At 44.7% G+C, this 25,253-nt stretch overlaps 1 long non-coding RNA gene across 1 annotated transcript; it reads left to right on the top strand.

Annotated features, from left to right (window-relative positions):
- The first annotated feature begins 9,357 nt into the window (after positions 1-9,357).
- Positions 9,358-10,861, top strand: LOC133888890 (uncharacterized). Its single transcript, XR_009903842.1, has 3 exons — positions 9,358-9,676; positions 9,859-9,903; positions 10,239-10,861. It is a non-coding gene; the product is annotated as an uncharacterized LOC133888890 (long non-coding RNA).
- Positions 10,862-25,253: the final 14,392 nt, after the last annotated feature.

The raw sequence follows: 25,253 nt of genomic DNA, 5'->3' as shown, positions 1-25,253 counted from the left end.
ATTTTTTCGAGCTCAGTGTAGCGCGTCTTGGCCCCGTCTAAGGCCTCTGAGATATAGTATATGGCCTTCTGAGCAAAGTGAATGTAACCCTTCTCCTCCCATACTAAGGCGGCGCTGACAACAGAGGCAAAGGCGGACAAGTATAGGAGCAGCCCTTCGCCGGGGAGGGGCATTGCGAGTGTTTCGAGGTGGGAAAGGTGGGTCTTGAGGGCCTCGAATGCTGTCTGGCACTCCGGAGTCTAGCTAAATGGTTTAGAGCCCCTCAGCGTTTTGAAGAAGGGGAGGCTATGCTCGGCGGATTTGGAGAGGAAGCATCTCAGGGCTGCGAGGCGGCTGGCCAAGCATTGTACTTCTTTTGGATTAATGGGAGGTGACATCTCTGCGATGGTATGAATCTTGCCAGGGTTGGCCTCGATGCCTCTCCGGGAGACGAGATATCCCAGCATCTTTCCCGCCTTGGTGCCGAATACGCATTTCTCCGGGTTCAGCCGTATGCCTGCAGCCCGGAGGCTATCAAATGTTTCTTGCAGGTTGGCGACGTGGTTAGTTTCGAGTCAGCTTTTTACCATGATATCGTCTATGTAGGCTTCGACATTACGGCCCAGTTGCTGTTGCAGTACCTTGTGCACTAGGCAAGAGAAGGTGGCCCCAGCATTTCGAAGGCCGAAAGGCATCTATAGGTAGCAGTATACCTCGAAGGGGGTAATGAAGCTGGTCTAGCTCTCATCCTTTATCGCCATCCACACCTGGTGGTACACAGAGTATGCATCTAGGAAGCTTAGCAGTTTGCAGCCGGTGGTGGAATCTACTAGCTGGTCGATGTGAGGAAGGGGGTATGGGTCCCGAGGGCACACTTTGTTTAGCGATGTGAAATCGATGCACATACGCCACTTTCCATTGTGTTTCTTGACTAGGACAGTGTTGGAGAGCCAATCGGAGTGGATTACCTCTCGGATAACACCGGCCTTCAGTAGCTTATGGACCACCTCTTTTGCGGCCTCTGCCCGCTCTGGGAGAGTTTGCGAAGCCCCTAGTGTATGGGACAGGACTTTGGGTCGACCTGGAGAGAGTGTTCGATAATGCAATGGTCGACTCCCGGGAGGTCCTGCGGTGACCATGCGAATGTGTTGAGGTTACCCTGTAGGATGGCCAGAAGCTAGGCTTCCTGCTTGGAGGTGAGGTCTACCCCTATTTGGAAGGCCCGATCGAGTTGGTCTAGGTGTATGGGGACACGCTTTATGTCTCCATCTGGTTGTGGCCTCGGAGGACCATGGTGTCCAGGATATGCCGGCGGAGGGTCCTTGGAGGCCTCCTGGGTTACTGCATGGATGTTGCGACCAGGGAGTGGAACAGGGTGCCCGTACTCGATGCGCCTAGCCAGGTCTTGGTTGCTGTGAATAGATATCAGACCCTGGGGTCCAGGCATTTTCAGGTAGAGGTAATTGTGATGCGGTACGGCTCCGAATTTGTTCAGGGTTCCTCATCCCATAATGGCATTGTAGGCGTAAGGTACATCCACGACGTCGAAGGTGATTACTTCTGTCAGCACTACGGGGCCTTCACTGAAGATGATTGGGAGTTCTATCTGGCCTAGGGTGTCAAGGGGGGCCCATTGAACCCCTGGAGGGGTCTGTGGCCTGGCGAGAGCCGGCTTTGTGGGATTAGGAGGTCCGCCGAGCTGCCTCCGTCGACCAGTATTCTCCGAACCTCGACTTCGGCGATGTTGGCTGAGATGACCAGGGCATCGGAGTGGGGAAATTTCACCCCCTCGGAGTCATCGATGGTGAATGTCACGGGGGAGTCGGTCCATTCGAGGGCCTGTCGATGGATGTTGGTTGCTCCGATGTGGTACACCCCGCGTGCGTAGTCCCACCGCTGCCGTTTCAAAGCTCATCTAGAGCTCCCTCCGCCGGTTATAGCGAGGACGATCTGTTTGCCCTGTTCCCCCACATCGTTGTATCGCTTTGCAGATGACCAGGGACGGAGAAGGTAGGGCCAACTACGGAGGGTTCTGCAAGGCCAGATGATCAATCCGCCAGCTGGCTAGTAGCCTGCGATCTTCGGACTGCTCCTTGGTGGCCCCCTCAGTTGAGGCGAAGGTTGCCTGCCTCCCGAGGTATTCTTCTTGGAAGGTAGTGACGGTTCGGCGGTAGTCAGTGTTGTGTCCCTGTCCCACGCCGTGTAGAGTGCACCAGGATTCCTCCTCAGAGCACCGGTTCGGAGCACGACCTCACTCCGTGATGCCTCCGGGGCGTCCTCGGCCGCGTCCCGTGGCTGATGTTGTTGTTGTTTTGGCGTTGCCGCTGCCGCCCCATTTGGGACCCGGAGGTATGAGCCTTGTCACGTCCTAAATTCAATAATCGTGTGATTAAGCTTAATCATGCATCATTAGCGTTATAATTAATTTTGAGGTAAATTATTTTGGCGCACTAGAGCACTTCGTTTGAAATCAATTGGATGAGAGAAAGAAATTTGGGAGAGAAATGAATTGAATTCGCAGTCAAACGGACTTCTCTCTCTTGTACGTGGGCCCACCAGCCGGCCCCACCATCTCTCCCTCCACATGGGCAGCAGCCCCACCTGCTCCCTCACTCCCCCACGTGTTCCTCTCTCCTCTCCCAACCGGCCACACCTCAGGGAGCTGCCCCCTCTCTCCTCTCTCAAGCACTCTCTCCCTTTCTCCCTCAAATCTGCACTCTAGGAGCCGAATCAAGGTATGCATGTGGTACCATTGCGATCACAATCTCACAAGCATTCCATTCCTCCAATTTGTTTGCTCATTCCCGAAGGATTTGAGCCGATTTTGTTGTCTTTTGGTGTTCTTTGTTGAAGCTCAAGGAACACCAGAGTTATTCGATTTCCCACCGTTTCCTTCTTCAACCAGTGGTCCCCAACATCGGCAAAGCACCTTGGGTAAGTCTTCTAGGCTTCCCATGGCTTTGGATACGCATTTGGTTGGTCGAAATCCGAATTTGGAGCTAGGTGGTGATGTTTGGGTATTTTTGGATGTTTTAGACCTAATTTGAGGAATTGTATGAATTTGAGTTAGGAATGGAGTTTCTAGGTTGTTAAGTGAGTTCTAGGACCCTTGAACTAGCTCAAACATGTTCCCTTTTGGATTGGAGAAGATCGCAAATCAAACCGGGACTTTTTCGGCTCAAAACGGGCGTTTATGGGCCTAAACCGGAGTTTCCGGACTAGTCCGGAGTCTCCGGGCGAGCCCCCAGCTGGAAATAACAGAGAGCCGCTGTCGGAGGGTCATCCGGAGACTCTGGTACCCCGGAGTATCCGGCCTAGACCGGAGTATGTGCACTGTTCGTCAGAGGATTTTTCTCCTCTGCTGATAACTTGTAAAATTCATAATTAATTCATACAAACTCCAAAAATCATGAAACCAATTTTGTTTATTTAATTGTAACATCCTATACTTCTAAAAATATCTCCATCCTGAAAATAATTAATTAACTTTTTGAGGCTAATTAATTAGGCTTAAGCTTCATTAATTCACCATTAATCCTTTACAAGTCCAAAATGGATGAAACCAATTTTGCTAGTCTTCTTATGACTTGTTCTAGTTGGTAAAAAACATTTCCTACATTTTAGAGCATATTTTCATGGCATTTCATCCATACTCATGGCATTGCACGCGTTATTCTTTTTAGAGAACGTCGAGCCGGTGTTCCAGGAGAGCGAAGGAAATTTTGGGCAGCCACCTAAACAGCAAGGCAAGCAACTAAGCATATTGATCCCTCTTGTGTAATTGGATAAGTCTAAAATTGATGAAATATACTTATGTATGTATGCATGTTTAGTGAGTCAGTGTCGGGTACCAATGGGTACAACCTATGCCAATTGCATTCTTCTACTTTGAATACTTGTGTATTTACATTCCTTGTAGCCTTGAGGTGTTGTCAATGTCTAGATATGAGTTCGACTTATATGCTTAGCCATGCTTAGGTCATTCGGTAGAAGTCGAACGACGGCGCATCCCGTTGTTCGTGAGCATAGGACCTCCTTATGGTTACATACACTTGTTGAGGTTGAGATGGTTGTATGAGTGGTGAGAATGAGATGAGGTGTGGGCGGTGCTAGGATGGTGTTTTGTCCTGCCCGGATGTGGAGTTCCCCTGGGTAGGTCGGTAGAGGAAAATCGGACATCGTAGGCTGCTTGCATCATTTAAGGCCGATCGTCGGGGTAGTTGGCTTTAGCACTTACCTTACTCACCACATGCCAATTTAATGGTAAGGCGAGCCGAATACCTTCGCTGTTGTGGCTTTGTGGGGCCTGAACATCGATGGTGTGAGCGGACGGGCTTGTAAGTGGTACTATTTTGCTCCGGGAGTAGTTCTAGTACCGCCGCGCCGAGCGATGCATGCCCCACACGGTTGGGGCTGGTTGGGAAAGGTTGTCACGAGTACCCCCTTGTGTGCACTTTGGCTGGTGGCACAAGCCGTATGGTCATCGTGTCATGTGGGTCCAGGAGTATCCCCCTGCAGGGTGTATAAACAGTTCGAACTGCCGCGCTCTCGGTCATGAGCATGCTATTGTTTCATTTGCACCCGGTCGTAAAGTTTTGAGTATGGTTTGTGGTTCGATATGTGGGAGATGGTGGTGTGGGCACTTGTTACTTATTGATATACATGTTATTACAGTTACACTTGTTCAGTTGTTAGATGCAGGGTAGTTTTCATATGTTTTGGTAAAGTTTCAGTCGCTCACACATATGTCTTGGATGCTTAGTGCATATGTTTTACTTAACCTGTGGTTTATCCTTGCTAATGATCAATGCATAATCCTTGGAGTCGAGCTATGTATATGTGCTTTATATGGTTTAAGTCTTGCGAGTACCTTCGTACTCATGCCTGCACTTTCAGTTACTCCTATTGCTGAGGGAGAGGCGGTGTTTGGCTACTTCGTGCCCACCGATGCAGGTGGTGGGTAAGAGTAGTGCATCCTACTCTGGTGTGGTCGTGCTTTTGTGATGGAGCCGAAGGGCATATGGCTCCATCCCCCTTTTATTGTATAGCTTTTAGTCTTCCGCTGCTTAGTTCTTTTGCTAGTTAGGAGTTGAGCAAATTTTAGTCTCCTCCTAGCTCTTTTTTGCTGTAAATTGTGATAACTTGTTGCATGCTTAAGAACTTGTAATATAATGTTAATTACTCGCTCTTTCTTAAGCTTTGTTGTGATGTACATGTTGGAAAGACATGTGTTCCGATCTTGGGCACAAAACACGTGCCGGGACTGCCGGGATGATATTCTGGTTAATCATCGAGGTTGTGATTATGAATAATGATCCTCCTGGTGATTAATTAGAATATTATTTGGACGGTTCCTCACAAGCCTCCTCGAAGCCCCTCTTCGCTGGGGGAGAGGGGGCATGTGATGGTCCAGCCTCTGAGTGTGACTTCTCGGGTTGACACGGGAAGTCTCGGTAGCTCGTGAGCACCTACGGCGGAGTTTTTCCTCCTCTGTGCGTGCGTATTCCTCGAATTTGCTGATGAGGACTTCCACCATGTGTTCAGCCGATCGTATAGGGGGCCTTCGGCCAGGCCCTGTGTCACGGCATCGATGACCGAAGAGTCCGATATGCCCCTAATCTGGGTCTTGGTCTGGGAGAACCTTCAGAAGTAATCCCAGAGGGTTTCATCCAGCTCCTGTCTGATAGTGAACAGGCTTCCGGAGGTTACTGGCTCAACGAAGGTGCCCTGGAAGTTGCTGTGTAATAGGTCTCAGAGTTGGAATCAGGCGTGAATAGCACCAGGGTTCAGTGCCTAGAACCAGCGTATGGCCACCCCTTCCAAGGCGAGAGGAAACCATTTAGCCATGGTGGCCGGTCCGCCCCCGTTAGCTTCTATGGCGAGGGCGTAGGACCGGACGAACTCATCAGGGTCTGAATCGCCCCTGAACTTAGGTAGCTTTGGGGTCTGAAAGCCCTCCGGGAAGGGCGTCCTCTGCAGGTCGGGCTGTAAGGGAGAGTCGTAGTCTTGTAGGGGATCCTCACGACGTCGGCTCCGGGGGCTCCGGAGGCCGAACGTGCGGGGCCCTGGCGTCAAAGGGTTCATCGGCCCATAGAGCTTAGATCAGAATAGTGCCGGTCGTCATGGGGGGCGGTGGTGGTCGTGCGGGTAGCCTACTGCTTGACCCGCTGGGTTGTTTGTAGTTCCTCCATACGGGTCAGGAGTGCCGCCAAGCGTGATTGACGCTCGGATGGAATGGTGTTTTCTGTGGTGGCATCAGCCGCGGCCCCTAGGGGTGCAGCGGGGACCCCGCCCTGCTGCTGCTGGGTCTCCAGGGTAGGGAGCCCCTCGGTGCTGGCCGCAGCTATGGTCATGATTGGGTAGGCGGTGGTTGTAAGGCCCTCGTTCCCCCTGGTTGGGGGGTTGTCGTCGGTGCGGCCTGCGCCTAGTCACCTGGACTATCGTACAGGTGTGATCGGGGGGTCGGTTGCCGTCGCCGCGGCCTTGGTTGTCTTCTTATTGGGTGGCATCCAAACTCTCTTAGCACTTCTGTGTTTGAGTCCCCACGGACGACGCCACTGTTGGAGCAAGAGATCGTCTTGCTCCAGCAAGTACGGCGAGAGTTTCTTCTAAGGAGGAGACTCAAGCTTGGAGAGGAAGTTCAAGAGGAAGGTGTAGCATCTAGGCCCCTAGGTAAGTGGTAAGTGTTTCGGTGATTAATGACAACCATATCATTGTGACTAATGCATATGTTTTGAAGGAAATCAAATTCTTTAATTCACAATGATTGAATGGTTTTTCTTGGTCTCTCATGGAATTCTATTGGTCGATCAAAGGACTTTTGCGTCAAGATTAAGGATCTTCTAGTTCTAAGTGTCACAAGGTGATGAAAGACATTTAGAGTAGTTATAGGTCTTGTTTTGTCTTTTGACCGTACGATAAAGGGGGGCTAAGTGTTGTAGCTTGACCTAGTTGAGTCTAGATATAGTTGGATGCACACTTGCGAAAATCTAGCACTAGGTAGCTCAAAGAAATCCATGGGTGAGAAGTTGAGAAGTTAGAACTCAAAGTCAATTGAATTGGACGAGTTCCAGGAAGATTGTTCTCACCGGATTGTCCGGTGTGAGAAGGATTATACTCACCGGACCATTTTTCTTCTCTGAGAAGATTCAAAATGAACTCACCGGATTGTCCGGTGATGGAAGGGATTTTGCACCAGAGCATTTAACAAGAAGAGTCATTTTTCAGAGAAATTTGAAGTTATATGCACCGGATTGTCCGGTGATCTGAAGGATTCATACACCGGACTATTTAACAGAAGGATCATTTTTCTAGAGAAAATCAGAGTTGAACTGACCGGATTGTTCGATGACTTAAATGAGTCATCACAAGACTATTTAACATAAGCTTGGTATTTTCGGAGGAAATGCAGTATAACTCACTGGACTATCCGGTGATGCTATATGGAAGAACACTGGAGCATTTTGCAACGGCTACTGACAACTGTCAAATCAGTATGTGGAAAAAGTTAACTCACCAGATTGTCCGGTGTTAACAGATGTTTGTGCACCGAACCATCCGGTGTTCCCAGAAAAAGTGAGTAGTTGGGCAACGGCTAGATTTGGACTCTAGCCTATTTATACCTCCTCACTTGGTTTCATTCATCTCTCTTGCAATCCAGAAGCATTCATACATATTGTGTATCATCTAGAGGCAAGGGAGAGCACTTGAAGTGATTTGCAAGTTCTTAATTGAAGATTAAGGACTCCATTAGTGTTTCAAGAGTAGTGAGTGTGCATCTAGCTGTTGTTTTAGGCTTGATTGGGATCAAGTGAACCAGTTAGCTTGTTACTCTTGGTGGTTGGCAACACCTAGCTGGTCGTAGAGATTGGTGGTATTCTCGGTGAGCTCTTGGAGGTCTTGTGGGAGCCCCAGGAAGCTCGTGTACTTGGTTTGATGCCCGCCAATCTGGAGATGGAGAAGTGACAATCACTAGTGAGCACTTGAGTCTTGGTGACTCAAGGGGGAGCGACATCCTTGTGTGGATGCTCCAACAAGGATTAGTGGAGAATGTCAACTCTTCGATACCTCGGGAAAAACTTGGTGTTCTCTTTCCCTACTCTTGTTACATTTCGCATTTTACTTATAGCATTTCCTTCATGCAAGTTTCAATTCCGCACTTTACTTATGTTCTATATACTTGCATGTTTGTACTTATCTTTCTAGCTTGCTAGGTCGTCTAGTTGCTTTTATACATTCTAGGCTAAGGTTGCTCCTTGCTCTAGAAATCGATAGTTGGTTTAGTTTTTGATTAGTACCCTATTTACCTCCCTCTAGGGCCATTAGATCTTTTCAGAAGGAACACCACAGATGTATTGATAGTAAAAATATGGACCAGACTAGGAGGAGTATCACAGGAAGACTTGTGATTGTGCTCCTCCATGCTGGGTTGAGTGTACCCTCTTGCTCAGATGACCATAGCCCCTTATTTATAGGGTTGGGTGTAGCTTAGCGTACAAGTTACCGCTACGTGCAAAATATCCAGGATCTGACCAAGTTACATGGTCTTATCCTGGATAACTATTTTTTACCCTCTATAGAAGATAAATATCTACCATAATAACTATTAGGGAACCTGTACCCAGAGGGATGAGCCGGTCGCCAATTGCAGCCCGGTGCTGTGATGTCACGAGTGTCAGGATAACCTCCATTGTACCGGGTGTCAGGACGGCGCCCACTAGCCTAGGTAATTAATGTCGATGACATCCTTGCAGGCAAAGGATGACCGACGTTCCTCTCCTGGTAGATTTTTCTTGAGGCCCGATGGCTTACCCCGTAGCCTTCGGGAAGCCTGCCCGAGTCCCGGAGACACGGGCTCCGGGGGAGGCATGGCTTCGGAAGATGGAGGCTTCAGGAGTCACGGCTCCGAGAGGTGATTACTCTGAAGCCTAAAAGTCAGAAAACGACCTTCGAGAGGCGTGAGCCTATGGGCATAGACTAACGAAATCAAAGAGCCGTCAAGGTCCTTAACAACTATCCTCAACAGATGGTATAGTACTATAGTTGCATCAAGAACCACATAAATAGATTGACCATGCAAAGACAAATTTTGGAGGGAAATAGCTGACTAATGAGGGATATGTGGACCCGTAAGACAAAGACGAATTCGAAAATAGTCCAACGGACTTGGATGGACAAAATGAAAGCAAAGACTCTAATAAGATAGATTTTTTCTAGACAGAGAGAGGTCTAATACGAGTTACTAGCAGCAGCAAAAGGCATCATCAAGATGTGCAGCAGCAGGCTCAAAATAGCACACGAACAGGCCGGAAAAAATTCTATGCCGGCATGCTGCATAACCCCCCTCGTGCAGCATGCCCCGGATGCCCGCCACATACACGTCTGTGTGCATCTCAAAGCAACCCCGGGCGCGTCCACGCACTAGCCGAGCCAGCGCAGCAGTTTGAGCGAGCCGAGAGCAAGCCAACCTCAAGATACCTGTCCAGCGAGGGACGTGCCTGTGGCGCTCCATCGCGGCAGCTCGGTGTGTGGTGCAGTGCGGCAGATCTATGGCGCCGGTGGCCGCTTCTTCCTCCCTTGTAGCAGGTTTTCGTTTGGTCCCGCCGCGGTCGTTTGGACTGGATACTTGGCCATGGCGGCGGCTACACGCGGCGGCGATGAGTACACTCCCATCCGATGACCAAATCGCAAGCACCAGGTGGATAATCTCGTCCTTTTTCCTGATCCCATCGCAAATCAAATCAGTTGTATCCATCTGGGGTATTCGTGTGGCAACTTCGGCTGATGCAGATGCATACAGAGTTGGTCGGGTAGGTAGAGGTGCTTGAGATGGGCTTTAGCTGATACTGTTTGGAAAATGGAATTGATTTCTCCTTGCAGATCTTGTGGGCAGAGGTGCTTGAGATCTCCCAATAGGAGAAAAAGGTATTTTGGATATCTGGTATATGTACTTGTTGGGTTTGATATATAACTAATTTTTAGTGGAGCAATATTCCAATCTTTTCTCGTCTCTACTGATATTGAAAACTCCTCATTTCCATTCTACCTTGGAAAGGATGGTATGAGTCATTGCCTATTTGATCCAAAGATCATTTTAAGAAGCGTTGGTTTGGCATTGATAGTGCCCTGGAATTGCAATATTCTGTATGCATATACTGCATTTGTCTTCTGGACCAAGCAATTAATTGCCAGTCGTAATATTTTTATCATAATTTAGGCACTATGTTAACTATTGAAAATTCTTGTGATCAACTTTATAGGTGTGAAACTCTTCGTATTTGCTCATGCTGTTCCCATCCACATGAGGCATTCTAACACTAGTACTGAGGAGGTTGAGATGAACATGAGGCGCACATGGAGCAAAAAGAGTAGCACTACATTCAAGTCAAATGCTGCATAAGTAACTCCTGATCAGAACAATTCAGTACTCTATTTTTCTTAGTAAGAACATGCTGAAAATACCTAGCTACATAGGTTTAAGTATGTATTTGTTGGCTGTGATAAAACTACACAAATCTTTACTAACATGGATGCATATAGGCTGTCAGTTTTACTGCACAAATATGTTGGCTTGGTGCAGAGCAAAGATGACAGCTTAGCGAAGATGGGCCTTCCGACAAGTGATGAAATGCAGAAGGAAGAAATTGCCTGCGTATGCAAAGATGATGGCAAACTGGGGGACCTCAAACTGTTCGCAAAGGCTCAATTTGGCTACAATACTTTTAGTTAGAATGAATATGGTTGTAATGTAAAAGTTGTATGTCTGTATTGTAAAGAACTATGTGCAATTTCAAGGTTGCTTCAAAATTGAATGTGATATTGATTTCTGTACAAATAAGAGCATCATCTGAAGGAAAGAAGGATTGCTGGTCAAAGTAAGCATAGGCTTTTGTTGACTAGTTTGATGAAGCAAAGCATGCAACTTGTTCAATTTTCTTGAGAGCTAGAGGTTTTATTTTCTGATCATGCAATTGGCTGAAAACAAGAGCAGACTTGTCATGCTGCTCATACTTGTGTACACCGAACAAGTTCCCCCTTAGATACTATTGAGAGCAGAATTTTGCAGAGTATGGCTACAATACTTTTGCAGAGTATGAGCAGAATTTTCAGAACACTTTTGCAGCGTATGAGCAAAAAATTTCAGAATTTTCAGCTTATTGAGAGCAGAATTTTCAGAGCAATCTGAAAAAATTCTGCTCATACTCTGCTAGTTGGCATACACGTTCTTACATGTTGGAACTATTTTCATCTATAGTAGCCGAAGGGTTCATTCCGGGTAAAGAGAGAAGAGTGAAGGTTATCAGAATCAGCCCTTGTCTTTGACCTCTTGGGTCCTTTATATAGGTGGGGGAGAAGAGATAAATCTTCCTCTCTAATCTTTGGTGGAATACAAATATTACAAGGAAGCCCTTGAGCCTTTACATGGGCTACTTTGATACATGAGTTTCTTTGCAGGTCTGGACCTTTCCCCCAACAGTAGCCCCTTAGTTGTAAGCTTCGATGAGACAGCGAGACGAACAACTACAACTAGGAAAAGGCTCAGACTTATTATTGCTATGTACGTCTCGCTAAAAACTCCATCCTAAAAACCCAATGGGAAAAAATGGCATTGAGAAAAGAGCATGTACATCGGTAGGTTCTTTACATGATTGCTAGAGCTAGATACTATTATAACTACTCTTTGTCCTGCTTGGCGAAGGGGGGTTCTGGCGAAAGTTGTTGCTAAGGCTTCGGCAGGCGTTCCTCCATAGCGGAAGTCAAATGTACTTCTCCATCCTCGACGAAGTAGGTTTTGGTGAGGGCTGCTATCGTGGCTCGCCAAGTCAATGATGTCTTCGCATCTCTGCTCACATGCGCCGGCCAAACTCTTGGGACCCATGATGAGATTTTAACCCAGGTATCCTCCGTAGCCCCTCTTGACTGGTGTTCGTGAGTGGTGAAGGATGCCACATGGTTGACGTAGTCAAAGTCAACGTGGGCAAAGTCATCATGGATGGAGCAGTGGTCGGCGTCTACTTTCGAGTGGTCAACATGGTCAAGCTTGATGAAGGCTATGTTGTCGCGGTCGAAGCCTCCTCCGGTCGACTTCAAAGTCGATAGAGGCGTAGTCATCGCGACTGAAGTCCCTCTGATCAACATAGTCAGAGTCAACGGAGGTGTAGTCGTCGTGGTCCAAGCCCCCTAGTCGACAGTCAGAGCCGATGGAGGCGTAGGCATCATGGCTAAAGCCCCTTTGGTCGATGTAGTCAGAGCCAACGAAGGCATAGTCATCGCAGCCGAAGGCAATTTCGATAACGTCTAGGTTGATGTCAAAGGCGAAGGCGACAACGACCCTCTCTGGGTCGATGCTGAAGTTGAAGGTGAGGAATGACTCCCTCTGAGTCGATGCTGATGCCGAAGGTGATGATCACTCCTTCCTGAGTCTATGTCGAAGGTGAGGACGATGATGACTCCATCTGGAGTGTCGTCAACGTAGTAGAAGACAAAGGAGATGACGACCCCATCTTGGTCGATGTCAAAGGCGAAGGTGACAATGACCATCTCTGGATCGATGCCAAAGCTGAAGGTGAAGAACAACACCCTCTAAGTCGACACCAAAGCTGAATGTGAAGAACGACTCCCTCTGAGTCGATACCGAAGTTGAAGGCGAAGAACGACTCCCTCTGAGTCGATGTCGAAGCTGAAGGAGAAGAGCAACTCCCTGAGTCGATGCCGAAGCTGCCAACATAGCCGAAGGAGTAACCATTATCGACAAAGTTGGTCGGTAGTGGACCGTGTACGAAGGGACCTTCGGCTCCACGGAGCGCAAAGGGACGTGTCTTTAAGACTTATGGTCTGAGGTCCGAGTGGAGCGTTGTCTTTACCTGAAGCTGAGCAGCAGCCCAGTCCTCTTTTGCGGGCCTTTGTCCGCCTTTTAATCCAATTGGTGAGTTGCCTTTACCTAAGGACCAGCGGCACTTCAACTTGCTATCCTGCATGACACAATGTGCTTCGCATCTTTTTCAGAAACAAAAAACACGTAATAACTAATGAATGCTTCAAGGCATGCACATGAAGAATAAATACTTAAATGCATTGATGTAATCCAAAGACATGGTTTGTCTTCAGTACGGGGGCATGCTCTCTTAGCCCCCGTCTTTAGTTTTAAGTCGAGAGGTGCACTGCCTTTGCTTTAAGGACCAGCAGTACTTCAGTTTTTTCTTCCTGAAGGTCTCTTTTGCCTTCAGTGTGAGGGCAAGCACTCTTAGCCCCGTCTTTTGCTTTAAGTCGAGAGGTGCTTTAAGGATTATCAACACTTTGGCTTTTTCCTCCTAAAAGTCTCTTTTGCCTTCTGTGCGGGGGTAGGCACTCTTAGCCTCCATGTTTTGTTTTAAGTCAAGAGGTGCGCTGCCTTTGCTTTAAGGACTAGTAGCACTTTGGCTTTTTCTTTAGGTCTCTTTTGCCTTCGGTGCGGGGGCAGGCACTTTTAACCCCTATCTTTTATGCATGCGTTAAATAAATGTGCAAAAAGTACAATTGAAGAGTAAATGCTTTAGCATAATGATAATGTACCAACGAAGAACAAAGCCTTCAGTCTATGAGGGATAAGCCCTATCCTTCGAAGATTAAAAATTCATGTATATGAGCAATAAGAGCTCTCATGAAAAGGTTAAAACCTATGTATAAAGAATAAATATTCCCTCGAGCAAAGGGTAAGGACCTGCATATGCGAAAACAAACGCTTCAATGCATATAAGTAATGCAAACGCAAAGAGCACTTCGGCAATTATGCGAAGATAAGGGCTTCGATGCATATGTTATGCGGGTATGCGAAGAGTAAACACCTCAGCATGTAAGAATGAGCTATATCATGCGAAGGGTAAAAACCTACATGGGAGGAAGAAATAGCCCCTCAAGCAGAGCATAAAAACATTCATATACTTGCGAAGGGCACAAACAAGTACTCGATTCATTTATACCATGCAAAGCCACAGAAGGTAAATACTTTGACGTTCATGCAAAAAAAATATGCCCTTCGATGCAAATGTAATGCAAACGCGTGAAAAATTAACGTTTGACACACAAGCAAAGGGTACATGCGATACATGTATGCGGAGATAAATACTTTGATAAGGAACTCTCATTCGTTTATTCATTTATTCGAAGGGTATATATCCTACATATGAAAAGAAACAAATGCTTCTATGCATTTATGTAATGAGTACACAGAAGATAATGCTTCGGTATTCACGTGAAGAACACGTGCTTAGATGCAAATATAACACGATACGTGAAAAATAAATACTTTGACATACGAGCGAAGGGTAAATAATTTGATGCATATGTAATGCCAATGCGTGAAGAACACTTGCTTCGAACACGTGGAGGGTAAGAATAGTTGCTTCGGCGCGTATGCAATGCAAGCACGCAAAACAAATAGCCACTTTGGTAACAAGCGAAGAATAAATGGCACGATGCATATTTATTGTGCGTAAGCGAAGAGTAAACATATTGGCAAGTAACAATGAAGTACCTTATGCGAAGGGTTAAAGCCTTGATGGTGGAAACAAAGTCCCCCGTGCAAAGGGAAAAATTGCATATAAGAATTAAACTGGTGCATGGCATAAATATGCACGAATGTAAGAATAAAATTTCCAACGCACTGAGATAATGCAAGCAATGCATGGAGTAGCAGTTTGTTACACACAAATGCAGGCGAGCGAAAGCGAATACTCGGGCATGCAAATGCGTATGAAGAGCAAATGTCTTGGTGCTTGACTGCAACGCACGCACATAAGTAGGTGCCTCCGCCGACATTCAAATGAAAATTAAACATCTATGCATATATGTGAAACACATGCATATACAAATTGATGCAATGCACGTGAAGAAGAGGATATTTCGACATTTGATCACGTGCGCGCACGAGAAACGGATGCCTCATCACACGCATGTTACAAATGATACTTCGACATGACACAATGATATATAACTGTAAATATTTTTTTTTCAGAATCGAGACTCACACTCACACAGTCGCACAGAGACTGTACAAGCGCCCGGGGGCAGCGCCGGGACTCGAAACCGGATCGCTCCCCCGACGGCAGCTTCCAGGAGCCACTCGGCTCGGCTGCCGCTCGTATGACAAGTAAAATCTGAACTGCAAGTGAGGAATTAACACATGACCACATTCGGCACGTGCACACCTCAAGACTAACCAGCGCACAAAGGCAGACTAATGACAATGTATGATAGGAGAAGCCACTAGTATGAACTGTCAAAATAGAGGACACTCCCTATCCGCTCGGTCATTTGCAATTAGATCCTGACAATTGTGAGGCTAGCGCACCCGGTAGGAGCATTCCAGGGATATCTGACAATCACGGGCATGTTCCGTACGTCGCCTCACCAAAACCACTTAAGCATGCTTAAACGGTGCAATCATATGCATCAGGGGCAAAATTGTTTACCCAAGGTTGTTCTTGTACTCTTGCAAGAGTATATATTTCAAACCACATGTTGTATAGACTGGTAGGCCTGCAGCATGTCAAAATATATAGAGATATAATATGGTACACTAAAATAAAAGTAGACTGAGTAAATGGAAGTGGTCATTACCTCTAGCCAAGTGGCCAAACGAAGCACGTCAAGCACGTTAGGTGCAAGAGGCCAAGCAAAGCAGCCAAACGCTTTTACCCAAGTGAAGCGAAGCATGGCTTAACCACCTGCTCAGTCGGCTGCCCCGAGCATCTATGGACAGATAACTTAGAAAGGGTCTACTCCATAGAATGCAGCACGAAAAGAACCGATGGCTCGCTAGCTAGGTCCAGCGTGCAAAACCAGTTTGAACCCGATCAGCAACAAACATTTTACTTGAAATAAAAAGGGACTTTTTACCTCGGTTGCGTGTGCGAAGTCCGATCCTGAAGGCCGAAGCACGTGGCCGCAAGGCCCATGCGCGCGGCGTGAGCCCCGGCTGGCCGAAGGCCCTCGTGCAAAGCCCATCCGAAGGCTGACACGCCCGTCTGGTCCGAAGGCCGTGAGCGAAGCCTCGCTCGAGGTGGCGGTCTGAAGGCCTACTCGCTCTCTTCGGAACCGGATTCCCACTGACGTCGTTAACTATTGGAACTATTTTTATCTATACAGTAGTCAAAAGGTTCATTCCGAGCCAGGAGAGAAGAGTGGAGGTGATTGGAATCAACCTCCACCCCTTTATATAGATGGGGGAGGAGAGGTAAATCTTCCTTTCCAGTTTTTGATGAGTACAAATATTATAAGAGGCTTTTAGGCATTTACATGAGCTATTTTGATATATGAGCTTCTTTGCAGGCCTGGACCTTTCCCCCAATATTACCTAAAATGTATATATTACAATTTCATGAAAATAGTGCAAATGAACAATTATAATTTCAAGGTTCCATCAAATTTCATCGAAGAATGACTACTCCTTAAAAGTTACTCTCTCCAGTTTCATATTAGATGTCGTTGGAGTGTTTTGGGTGGGGTTCTTGAAAAGCTGTTGTAATACCGAATATTCAAAAAGAAGAAAAGGAGAATTTGACCAAAATTTGACTTCTAAATCCGTTGCTCATATGGACAATCGGAAACCGTGGTTGTGTTCATCTCGTCGAGACGAACCCATTTTGCTATTTACACGTCTGTTCCAAGCACTTTGTGACCCGTAGCAAGCCCAATAAATCTAGACCGTTAGTTATTTAAAAAAAAAATAAAAAAATATTGGATAAAGACCGGATGGATCGGCCCTCAACCCGATCCATCCAGCCTCTCGCATTCATCCAGAGCCTCTCACGTGTGCTCTCTCTCTCCCCCCGTCGTGCGCCGAGCTCCCCACGCCGCGCTCGTCGCCGTCTTCGCGCCGCGTCCGTCGCCACCGCCTGCGCCGGCTGTCGCCCGCCAGAGCTACGCACGGCCGTGTGCTGCTCGCCGACACGCTTGCGCGTCACTCCCGCGCTTGTCACGCCGCCGTGCGCGCCGTCGCCGCCTGCTCTGTGTTGGCCGCCGTGAGAAAGAAGAAGCAAGCAAGGAAGAAAGAAGCAAGAAGCAAGGAAGAAGAAGTCAGGAAAGAAAGAAACAGAAAACAAAAGAAGAAAAGAAAGAAAAAGAGAAAAGAAAAGGAGAAAAGAAAAGAAATGAAGGAAAAGAAAAGAAAAAGGAGAGAAGGAGAAAAAGGGTAAAAGTGGAGAAGTTGGAAATTTCGTAATTTTGTTGGATTCCTCGTCGATTCCATCGAAGGTGATTCCTCGGTAATTCCTAGACGTTGTGGTTGGATTGAATCGAATCAATTCTCGTCGATCATGTAATCGATAATCTAATTCGTTTACAATAACCGTCGTTTGAGGCATAGATGTGACATTTGAATTGAATATCCATTTCCTTCAATTAAGCAAAGTTTAATTAGAGAGAGAGAGATCTAATTCGGATATGAAATGGAGATGTCACATCGAATCATACTATTTGAATATCTGTTCGACGTGTTTTGAAATAATAACGTGTATGCGACGTTTTCAGGTGTAGGTTTGACGCTTCTCGTTATATGTGTTTCAGATGTGGTTTAGTACTAAAATGTACTTGTGCAGGTGGTAGTGCTTCTGGACGTACCTAAGCGAAATTCCTTCATCGCCTTCGGTAAAAGGCAAGCAACATGGGGGTGACTTCAGTGCTATGTTTATATTCATGTCTTACTTCTTTGCAAGTAAAATTGAAGTATTCAATATTGTCTAATATATTCCGAGCATGGATGATATTACATTCCATCGAACTTAAATTCAGTCTTTTATATCGATTTTGAATATGTTGTGGTGACCTGAATCATTTGCAATGTTATTCAACATGAGTCATCAAAAGAAGAATATAAGAATTGACGTTAATTCACATGCATACATATGCATTTATGCATTTCATATGGTGATAAAGGTCAGTCACTGCCATCGTGCGTGACTCGTACTGGTACATGGAGTTGCATGAGAGGTTGACATCGCCCAGTGCAAAACTCTCAAATGAAGTTGCATCATAGCATTCTTACATTTATATGATATTTGAAGAATGCAGAATCCTGGAAGTTAAATGCTATGATTTTGTGAGATACTATGTTGGAGATTGTCGTTGTTGTTCTCTTGACAAATACTTCGTCAAGTGGAAAGATATTCTCTTTAAACTCATGTGTTTTGGCTTTCCATTGTGAGAAAAATGGTTGTTTCTAAAATACTCTTAACCAGGTGAGATATGTATTTATTCATAGCCGTTATTTGCTGAGCTTGTCTCACCCCTGTTAAATCTTTTACAGGACGCTTAGGTTGTTGACGTGCATTTTTGGGATGGAACTTGGTAGTTGCACGCACCACCTCATCACAATATCGATAATCTAAACTTGTGTTTGAAAACCATGTTTTTGGGTAGTATGTTGTTTGTGCTATAATAAGCTTTATATTTGAAGAAGTAATCTTGTATATGGTGTAGATAGAAGTATGTTGTGGTTGCGTTGATTATATCATATATTGTCTGCCTGTGAATTGTGTTGTCAGTTATATCGCAACTACAGAGGAAATACTACCGAAATTTTTCATATTCGAATAAAATATGTTTAGTTGTAAAGTAGGGTGTTACAATTTGGTATCAGAGCCTAGGCTTTAGATCCTAGGTAATTGAATGATGAACCTGACACACTTGCATAAATAGAATGGGTATGGGATGCATTTTATTGCATACGTCTTGTTTATCTTTGTTCGCTTATGTTCACTATCTCAAATAAGTATTATTGAAGTTACTTGTTTGATTCTCCAAGTATTCTTTAGTCTTTTATCATTGATATATATTGTTAAGTTGTTGGAGTTTGTTCCGTTGGAATGGTGAAATTGTCAGGGCATTAAAATTGTTACCTTGGCCATTAGAACCTGAGAAGCTTCAGAGGATCAATAGCATAACTGTTGTATGGCACTGAAGATGGGTTAAGTGGAGGGCCCCCATGATGCCTTTTCTGCATTGCTAGGTGAGGTTGACCAAGAGTTAGGTTTGCGATCCAACTATCCACATACAGAGCGAATGTTTTGGGTACGAGATGGACTAGCCCCCATGTTGTTTACACTAACTATTCATTCTCGGAATGTCGGAGAAATGGATCGATGTGTGCCTTACCATAGAAGATAAGGTGATGATGTTTTCAACCTAAACATTAGAATGGTGTAGGAATTTTTCCCCATGGAGTCGGGGCGATCTTTTTGCCGATTGTGTGGAGATGTGTTGATAGCGAGATCCTAATGGGGTTCTGGGAGTTGTTTCTAATCTTTTGCTAGACTTGTACCCTAGTTATTGATGTTTTGAGGATTAGTTAACACCCCGTGTTTAAGTTGAAATGTTTACATATCTTATGTGTCAGTTTCTTTAATATCTAAGAATAATCTTTTGTAGTTGGAATATCTATGCATGTTTTGAAATGATTATTTGAGGTAGTTATTTTGTTAAGTTAGCCTTTGTGGAATAGTCCACTGGCTATGGGAGTTGGAGTTATCGATTGCGTTGAAACAACTGATTTGCGTCGAAGTGATGCTAATAGAGTGACACCTTCCTTAAGGAGGCATCATTTGTTTCAAACCTGTTTTGTGAGGTTTCACAATTGGAATACCTAAGGTTGGCCCTTGCGGGGCTGAGGTAGAGATTTGGTTGAATCGTGTTATGTTTCTGATATCGCTTAGCTAAACCTATCATCTTTGACATGGGGATTCGTTTGCTTTGAAGCTTGAAGCCAAGAATATACTTGGGTTGTAGGAGCATTGACATTATCAAGGGTTTGTTGAATAGTTTATGACCTATAACATCATGATAGGATGATAAATTGGCTTGTCACCGTTGGAGCATTATCAATTGAACCTGGTGAGTTTTGCTCATTGAGTGAATGTTGAAATTTAAGGTCGCCTGAACTTTTCCTGACCTAATAACCGAAGGTATTGTTAGGGCTTATCGTGGTGTTTTATTGACAGATTTTTAACGTGATCCATTCTAGAACTTTGTTTCTTGTTGGCTCTTGTGGATTGAATGAAGTTAAAGAAGTAATTGACTAGTTTCTGACTTGAGAGTTTTGGAGTTTTGTTGGTGACCCAGTTCTCTCTAAGGATGGAGATTTGACTGAGAGATGCCTGAGTAGGTTTACATGCTGAAAGTTTGTCTCTATTGGGAGTAAGTCTATCCAAACCCTGGTTCAAGGGAAGAGTGTTGTAAAAGTGGAGTTCATTCCGGAATTTAAGTGCTGAGATTAGAGTTATGTTTGGGAGCTAAGGGTTGCTCCCCTATTTAAAGGAGTGTTGTGAAAGAGGATGACCCATGTTGGGGTGTATCTTTGTAGTTTTGTTGCTGTTTAGGAGAGGGTATGCCTTCTAAGAGAAGCATTGTATGCTAACGATCAACCTATTGACGGTAAACTGGTGTTGCAAATGGTGCTTTCTAAACTAAATTCGCAAAATAACTAAATTGGAGTTGGATTAATAGGGTTGAGTTTGCAGAAGTCATATTTTCAACCCTCTCCATGAGCTTTCCGCAGTGATCATCTTGTCGGTTGGATTAACCGATGTCTTCCCAACTTTTGAGGAGGATGTGTTTTTGCATGCAATTTTACTTTGAAGAAGTTATGGTGTGGTTACCGATAGTATGACTGGCCTGGGAATGTGAGCAAGATGTGAAGTTTTTTAGTATGCCAGTTTGGCATGTTTCTGAACATACCGGTCAACACAGTTTATCTATTGGTCCAACTACCTCTGGATGGTTCAAGTTGGAAAGTGCAAGTCTAAACTTGTACCATGAAGGACGAGTCGTTAGATGTTTGGAAGGATTGAATTAGGCAAGTGGTTGTAATCTCTTGATCACCCCTTCTAGACTTGGTGATACATCGGGATGAGAATGACCAACTGGAGGTTTACATCTTAACGTTGTGACTGTCTCTTGTGTAGATCTACCCGCACTCGTATTTTTGGAGTTAGTGATGTTGGTAAAAGAGGTGAAGTGTTGATGTTTCTTTAATCCTGAACCATAAAGGTTTTAAATTGATCCTCCCTGTGAAGGAGTTGAAGTTGAAGAGAAGAAGGTTTATATTCTTATTGGGGCTTTTGACCCGAGTTTGTGGAGTTAGCCAAACAATATTTTTGGTGTGATTGCATCCACCAAAAAGGATGTTCCTAGGCAACTAATGCCTTGGTTTTAGAACTAGTCAAAGAGAGTGTCTCATAATTGGCTGGTATAGTATTAGAAGAAATGTTGTGTGTTCTTGGATTCATTTTCCCTTCTAAGAGTGAGAAGGCAACGAAATGGTAAAGACCATTCAATGTAACAGAGATTCAGAGTTTTCTTGGATTCGCTGGCCATTACCAACATTTTATACAAGGTTTTTCTTTTTTTGCAAAGCCTATGATTAGACTTACTGAGAAGTGTGTTCCATTTGTATGGACTGATGAATGTGAGACCAATTTCCAAACTTTGAAGAATAAGTCAATGAACGCTCCCATTCTGGCTTTGCCTGAGAGTGGCAAGCGTTTTGCAGTTTACACGGATATTTTCTGAATTAGACTTGATTGTGTGCTTATGCAAGGAGGTCAAATAATCGCATATGCTTCTAGACAATTGAAAACTCATGAACAGAATTACCCCACTCATGACTTAGAATTGGCTGCAGTGGTTTTTGCCTTGAAGAGTTGGAGGCATTACCTGTATGGCGAGTCATGCGATATTTTCACTGATCATAAGAGTCTCAAGTACATGTTCACTCAAAGAGATCTGAATTTGAGACAACGAAGATGGTTAGAATTAATCAAAGACTATGATCTGACAATTCAGTATCATCCAGGAAAGACAAATGTGGTAGCAGATGCTCTTAGCAGAACAGGTGTTCCTAAAATAGTAATGTCTATACTGTTGGATTTGGGCCGGATGAAGATTTCTTTTTGTTTTACTAGTACGATAAAGAAGGAGACTCAAATGTTTATTTAGTCTGCTATACCTAAGCGTATTCATGAAGCTCAACAATATGATCGTCTTCTTTTAGAAGTTCGAAAGAGGACTTCGATGAAAAAATCAAAAGAATTTACCATTGATGAGAATGGTGCAATACGCTTCAGTGGACGTCTTTGTGTACCACAAAAGGCAGATGTGAAAATGAATATCTTGAGAGAGGCCCACTGGACTCCTTATACAATTCATCTGGGTGGAACCAAAATGTATCGAGACCTAAAACTAAATTTTTGGTGGAAAAGGATGAAAGTGGATATTGCTAAGTACGTTGCAGCTTGTGGTGTCTGCCAACAAATAAAGGCTAAGCACAAAAGACCTGCTGGGTTAATGCAATCCTTGGAAATCCCAGAATGGAAATGGGAACATATCACTATGGACTTCGTAATCGGGTTGCCTCATTCACCTCGAGGCAGAAATGCCATTTGGGTTATCGTGGATAGGCTTACCAAATCTGCATATTTCATCCCAATGAAGACGACTGGTTCGACACATAACTTAGCCCCCTTGAATATAAGGAAATAGTGAGGTTGCATAACATGCCAAAGTCGATCATTTCAGACCAGCATTCCAAATTTGTATCCCAGTTTTAGCAGAGTTTGCTTATAATAATAGCTATCAAGCTAGTATTCGGATGGCTCCTTTTGAGGCCTTGTATGGACGAAGGTGTGTTTCCCCTTTGTGTTGGGACTCCGTTGGAGAGAGATCACTACTTGGTCCATATTTAGTCCAGCAAACCTCAGAGAAGGTATACCAAATACATCAGAACTTGTTGACTGCTCAGAGTCGATAGAAGAGCTATGCAGTTGTCCGAAGATGAGACTTAGTATTTGCAGTTGGCGACCATGTTCTTCTCAGGGTGTCGCCAACCAAAGGTGTTGTATGTTTTGGTACCTCTGGAAAATTTAGCCCGAGGTACATTGGCCCATTTCTAATCACAGCCCGAGTAGGCAGTTTGGCGTACCGTCTTGAATTACCGGACCCAAAGAGTACATAATGTCTTTCATGTTTCTATGCTAAGAAAATATCTGAGAGACCCTGAGCATAAAATTGATGTTGAACCAATCACGATAGAGAAAGACCTAACCGTAAAGTGCCACCCAGTACACATTCTGGATTTCTCAGAGCAAATTATGAGAAGGAGAACTATCAAGTTTGTGAGAGTCCTTTGGACAAATCAATCAGAACAAGAAGCGACTTGGTAACTTGATGAACAAATGCATAAGAAGTATCCCGAGCTCTTTGAGACTGGTGAGTCATAAATGTTGAAATATTTTACCTCCGTTCCATTGTTGCCATGGAAGCACCAGAATTCGGGGACAAATTCTTTTAAGCGGAGGAGAATGTAATACTGAATATTCAAAAAGAAGAAAAGGAGAATTTGACCAAAATTTGACTTCTAAATCCGTTGCTCATATGGACAATCGGAAACCGTGGTTGTGTTCATCTCGTCGAGACGAACCCATTTTGCTATTCACACGTCCGTTCTGAGCACTTTGTGACCCGTAGCAAGCCCAATAAATCTAGACCGTTGGTTGTTTAAAAAAAATAAAAATATATATTGGATAAAGACCGGATGGATCGGCCCTCAACCTGATCCATCCAACCTCTCGCGTTCATCCAGAGCCTCTCACGTGTGCTCTCTCTCTCTCCCCCCATAATGCGCCGAGCTCCCCACGCCGCGCTCGCCACCGTCTCTGGGCCGCGTCCATCGCCACCGCCTGCACCAGCCGTCGCTCGCCAGAGCTACGCGCCGCCGTGTGCTGCTCGTTGACGCGCTTGCGCGCTGCTGCGGCGGGCGCCACGGCGCTGTGCGCACCGTCGCCACCTGCTCTGTGCTGGCCGCCGTGAGAAAGAAGAAGCAACCAAGGAAGAAAGAAGCAAGAAGCAAGGAAGAAGAAGCCAGGAAAGAAAGAAAGAGAAAAGAAAAGAAGAAAAGAAAAGAAAGAGAAAAGAAAAGGAGAAAAGAAATGAAGGAAAAGAAAAGAAAAAGGAGAGAAGGAGAAAAAGGGAAAAGTGGAGAAAGTGAAAATTTCGTAATTTTGTTGGATTCCTCATCGATTCCATCGAAGGTGATTCCTCGGTAATTCCTAGACGTTTGTGGTTGGATTGAATCGAATCAATTCTCGTCGATCATGTAATCGATAATCTAATTTGTTTACAATAACTGTCATTTGAGGCATAGATGTGACATTTGAATTGAATATCCATTTCCTTCAATTAAGCAAAGTTTAATTAGAGAGAGAGAGATCTAATTCGGATATGAAATGGAGATGTCACATAGAATCATGCTATTTGAATATCTGTTCGACGTGTTTTGAAATAATAACGTGTATGCGACGTTTTCAGGCGTAGGTTTGACGCTTCTCATTATATGTGTTTCAGATGTGCTTTAGTACTAAAATGTACCTGTGCAGGTGGTAGTGCTTCCGGGCGTACCTAAGTGAAATTCCTTCATCGCCTTCGATAAAAGGCAAGTAACGTGGGGGTGACTTCAGTGCTATGTTTATATTCGTGTCTTACTTCTTTGCAAGTAAAATTGAAGTATTCAATATTCTCTAATATATTCCGAGCATGGATGATTTTACATTCCGTCGAACTTAAATTTAGTCTTTTATATCGATTTTGAATATGTTGTGGCGACCTGAATCATTTGCAATGTTATTCAACATGAGTCATCAAAAGAAGAATATAAGAATTGACGTCAATTCACATGTATACATATGCATTTATGCATTTCATATGGTGATAAAGGCCGGTCACTGCTATCGTGCGTGACTCGTACCGGTACATAGAGTTGCATGAGAGGTTGGCATCGTCCAGCGTAAAACTCTCAAATGGAGTTGCATCATAGCATTCTTACATTTATATGATATTTGAAGAATGCAGAATCCTGGAAGTTAAATGCTATGATTTTGTGAGACACTGTGTTGGAGATTGTCGTTGTTGTTCTCTTGACAAATACTTCGTCAAGTGGAAAGATATTCTCTTTAAACTCATGTGTTTTGGCTTTCCATTGTGAGAAAAATGGTTGTTTCTAAAATACTCTTAACCAGGTGAGATATGTATTTATTCATAGCCGTTACTTGCTGAGCTTGTCTCACCCCTATTAAATATTTTACAGGACGCTTAGGTTGTCGACGTGCATTTTTGGGGATGAAACTTGGTAGTTGCACGCACCACCTCATCACAATATCGATAATCTAAACTTGTGTTTGAAAACCATGTTTTTGGGTAGTATGTCATTTGTGCTATAATAAGCTTTGTACTTGAAGAAGTAATCTTGT

This window comes from Phragmites australis, chromosome 13 (assembly GCF_958298935.1).
Source record: "Phragmites australis chromosome 13, lpPhrAust1.1, whole genome shotgun sequence".
Taxonomy (NCBI): domain Eukaryota; kingdom Viridiplantae; phylum Streptophyta; class Magnoliopsida; order Poales; family Poaceae; genus Phragmites; species Phragmites australis.
Note: the sequence above shows the minus strand (reverse complement) of the source record. Positions and strands in the feature narration are given on the sequence as shown.